Raw genomic sequence first — 4,975 nt, forward strand, 5'->3', positions numbered from 1 at the left:
TTCTCTCACTCTTCTGATCCTCTATTCCAGGTGGGGCATCTACTACTTTATCAGGAGAGTAGGAGGCAACAGCAACACTGAAGCAGATTGAATGTATTCTGAGATGAATACAGTACTGAGTAGGTATGATACTGAGTATGTACAATACTGAATATTACAGTATTGAGTAGGTATGATACTGAGTGTGTACAGTACTGAATATGTACAGTACCGAGTAGGTATGATACTGAGTATGTACGGTACTGAGTAGATACAGTATGGAATAGATATAGCACTGGATAGGTACAGTAATGAGTGTTTACATCACTGAATGCGTACAGTACTGAGTATGCACTGTAACGAGTAGATACAGTGCTGATTAGATACAGCACGGAGGAGATAGAGTACTAAGTAGAGGCAGTACTGACTAGATATAGTACTGAACCTCAAAGAAGACCATGTTATCAGCACAAAGGAGATTTTGTTTTGCCCACAGGGATGAAGGGCAGGACAGGAGACAGAGGAAGAGGGAGAAGGGGACAGGAACAAGAGAGAGGGAAGAAAAGTGGCAAGGGAGAGGGGTAAGTGATATTTGCTCTGGGGGACAAAGGATTGTCTCTGGATAGAGAGGAGAGAGACATTTCCCCCATGTTAGGATCAGTTCTTTAAATTTAATTGGGTTTGCTAAATAGGCGAGCCAAAGGGGACTTATTTATTTATTTATTTATTTATTTAGTGATTGATTTAAAATTTTTTAATGAAATACTAAAATGATTTTTAAAATAGTCTTCCATATGGTGCACATTTGGTATACAGACATAAATATAGGCAAAACAACCATACATGTAAAACAATTAAATGATCTTTTTTCTTTTAATTGGATTTTTAATTTGCATTTCAAATGTTATTCATTTTCCTGGTTTCCCAGACATAAGCCCCTTATCGCATATCCCTCTCCCTTCTTCTATAAGGGTGTTCCCTTCCCCAACACTCCTTTCAACACCCCCCACATTCCTCTACACTGGGGGGTCCAGCCGTGGCAGGATCAAGGAAGGGCTTCTCCTTCCATTGGTGTCCAATAGGCCATCCTCTGCTACATATGCGTCTGGAGCCAAGGGTTTGTCCATGTGAAGGCTTTGGGTAGAGGTTTTATCCCTGGGAGCTCTGGTGGGATGGCATTGTTGTACTTATGGGGTTGCAAGCCCCTTCAGCTCTTTTAATCCTTTCTCTAATTCCTCCAATGGGGATATCATTCTCAGTTCAATGGTTTGCTGCTAGCATTTGCCTCTGTATTTGACATGCTCTGGCCGTGCCTCTCAAGAGACAGCTATGTCTGTATCCTGTCAGCTTGCACTTCTTAACTTCATCAATCTAATCTAGTTTTGGTGCAGATATATGGGCCACATGTGGGGCAGACTCTGAATGGCTGTTACTTCAGTCTCTGCTCCAAACTTTGCCACCACATCCCCTCCTATGAATATTTTTGTTCCCCCTTTTAAGAAGGAGTGAAGCAGCCACATTTTGGTCATCCTTCTTCTCGAGCTTCATGTGGTCTGTGGATTGTATCTTGGGTAATTTGAGCTTTTGGGTTAATATCCACTTATCAATGAGTGCATACTATGTATGTTTTTCTATGATTGGGTTACTTCACTCAGGAAGATATTTTCTAGTTCAATTCATCTGCCTATGAATTTCAGGAAGTCATTGTTTTTAACAGCTGTATACTACCCCATTGTGTATATATACCACATTTTCTGTATCCATTCCTCTGTTGAAGGGCATCTGGGTTCTTTCCAGCTTCTGGCTATTATAAATAAGGCTGTTATGAACATGGTGGAGCATGTGTCCTTGTTGTATGTTGGAGCATCTTTTGGGTATATGCCCAAGAGAGGTATAGCTGGGTCCTCAGGTATTTCAATGTCCAATTTTCTGAGGAACCTCTAGACTGATTTCCAGACTGATTGTACCAGTTTGCAATCCCACCAACAATGGAGGAGTGTTCCTCTTTCTCCACATCCTTGCCAGCATCTGTTGTCATCTGAGCTTTTCATCTTAGCCATTCTCACTGGTGTGAGGTGAAATCTCAGGGTTGTTTTGATTTGCATTTCCCTGGTGAATAGAATGTTGAATATTTATTTAGGTGCTTCTCAGTCATTCGATATTTCTCAGCTGAGAGTTTTGTTTAGCTCTATACCTCATTTTTAAATAGGGTTATTTGGCTCTCTGGAGTCTAACTTCTTGAGTTCTTTGTATATTTTGGATATTAGCCCTCTAACAGATGTAGGATGGGTAAAGATCTTTTCCCAATCTGTTGGTTGAAGTTGTGTCCTAATGACAGTGTCCTTTGTCTTACAGAAGCTTTGTAGTTTTATGAGGTCCCATTTGTCTATTCTTGATCTTAGAGCATAAGCCATTCGTGATTTGTTCAGGAAATTTTCCCCAGTGCCCATGTATTCGAGACTCTTCCCCACTTTTTCTTCTATTAGTTTTAGTGTACTTCGTTTTATGTGGAGGTCCTTGATCCACTTGGACTTGAGCTTTGTACGGAATGGTAAGGATGGATGGATTTGCATTCTTCATGCTGACCTCCAGTTGAACTAGCTCCATTCATTGAAAATGCTATCTTTTTTCTACTGGATGGTTTTAGGTCCTTTGTCAAAGATAAAGGGACCATAGGTGTATGTGTTCATTTCTGGGTCTTCAATTCTATTCCATTGATCTATCTGCCTGTCTCTGTACCAATACCATTACAGATTTTATCATTATTGCTCTGTAATACTTCCTGAGGTCAGGGATAGTCATTCCCCCAGAAGTTCTTTTATCGTTGAAGATACCTTTCACTATCTTGGGTTTTTGGTTATTCCAAATGAATTTGCAAAATGCTTTTTCTAACTCTATGAAGAATTGAGTTGGAATATTGATGGGGATTGCATTGAATCTGTAGATTGCTTTTGCCAAAGTGACTATTTTTACTACATTAATCCTGCCAATCCATGAAATGGCAGGTCTTTCCATCTTCTGAGATGTTTTTCAATTTCTTTCTTCAGAGATTTGAAGTTCTCATCATACAGATCTTTCACTCACTTGGTTAGAGTCACACTCAGTTATTTTATGTTATTTGTGACTATTGTGAAGGGTGTCGTTTCCCTAATTTCTTTCTCAGCTTGTTTATTCTTTGAGTAGAGGAAGGCTACTGATTTGTTTGAGTTAGTTTTCTACCCATCCATTTTGCTGAAGTTGTTTATCAGGTTAGGTAGTTCTCTGGTGGAACTTTTGGGGTCACTTAAGCATACTATCATATCATCTGTAAATAGTGACATTGATTTCTTCCCTTCCAATTTGTGTCCCTTTGACCTTCTTTTGTTTTCTGATTGCTCTGGCTAGGACTTCGAGTACTATATTGAATAAGTAGGGAGAGAGTGGGCAGCCGTGTCTAGTCCCTGATTTTAGTGGGATTGCTTCAAGTTTCTCTCCCCTTAATTTGATATTAGCTACTGGTTTGCTGTATATTGCTTTTACTATGTTTAAATATGGGCCTTAAATTTCTGATCTTTCCAGGAATTTTATCATGAAGGGGTGTTGAATTTTGTCAAATGCTTTCTCAGCTTTCTCACATGAAATGATCATGTTTTTTTTTTTTTTAATCTTTGAGTTTGTTTATATAATGGATTACGTTGATGGATTTACATATATTAAACCATCCCTGCATCCCTGGGATGAAGCCTACTTGATCATGATGGATGATTGTTTTGATGTGCTCTTGGATTCGGTTTGCCAGAATTTTGTTGAGTATTTTTGCATCGATATTCATAAGGGAAATTGGTCTGAAGTTCTCTTTCTTTGTTGGGTCTTTGTGTGGTTTAGGTATAAGAGTAATTGTGGCTTCATAGAAAGAATTTGGTAGTGCTCTGTTTGTTTCTATTTTGTGGAGTAGTTTGGACAGTATTGGTTTGACGTGTTCTATGAAGGTCTGATAGAATTCTGCACTAAACCCATCTGATCCTGTGCTCTTTTTGGTTGGTAGACTTTTAATAACTGTTTCTATTTCTTTAGGTGTTATGGAGTTGTTTAAATGGCTTATTTGTTCCTGATTTAACATTGGTACCAGATATGTGTCTAGGAAATTGTCCATTTCCTGCAGATTTTCAAGTTTTGTTGAATAAAGGCTTTTATAGTAAGATCTGATGATTTTTTTTGAATTTCTTCTGAATCTGTAGTTAAGTCTCCCTTTTCATTTCTGATTTTGTTAATTTGGACACACTCTCTGTGTCCTCTCGTTAGTCTGGCTAAGGGTTTATCTATCTTGTTGATTATCTCAAAGATCCAGCTACTAATTTTGTTGATTCTTTGTTTAGTCCTTTTTTTCCTACTTGGTTGATTTCAGCCTTGAGTTTGATCATTTCCTGCCTTCTAGTCCTCTTGGGTCTATTATTTCTTTTTATTCTAGAGCTTTTAGGTGTGCTGTCAGGCTGCTGATATATGCTCTCTCCTGTTTCTTTCTGCAGGCACTCAGAGCTATGAGTTTTCCTCTTAGCACCACTTTCATTGTGTCCCATAAATTTGGGTATGTTGTATCTTCATTTACATTAAATTTGAAGAAATCTTTAATTTCTTTCTTTCTTCCTTGACCAAATTGTCATTGATTCAAGCATTGCTCAACTTACATGGATATGTGGACTTTCTGTCATTATTGTTGTTATTAAAGACCAGTCTTAATCCATGGTGGTCTGATAGGATGCATGGGATTATTTGTGTCTTCCTGTATCTATTGAAGCCTGTTTTTTGACCAAGTATATGGTCTATTTTGGAGAAGGCACCATGAGGTGCTGAGAAGAAGGTATATCCTTTTATTTTTATGTTGGAATGTTCTATAAATATCTGTTAAATCCCTTTGGTTCGTAACTTCTGTTAGTTTCTTTATGTCTCTGTTTAATTTCTGTTTCCATGATCTGTTCATCGATGAGAGTGGGATGTTGAAATATCCTACTATTATTGT

This window comes from Rattus norvegicus, chromosome 3, assembly GCF_036323735.1.
Source record: "Rattus norvegicus strain BN/NHsdMcwi chromosome 3, GRCr8, whole genome shotgun sequence".
Taxonomy (NCBI): Eukaryota; Metazoa; Chordata; class Mammalia; order Rodentia; family Muridae; genus Rattus; species Rattus norvegicus.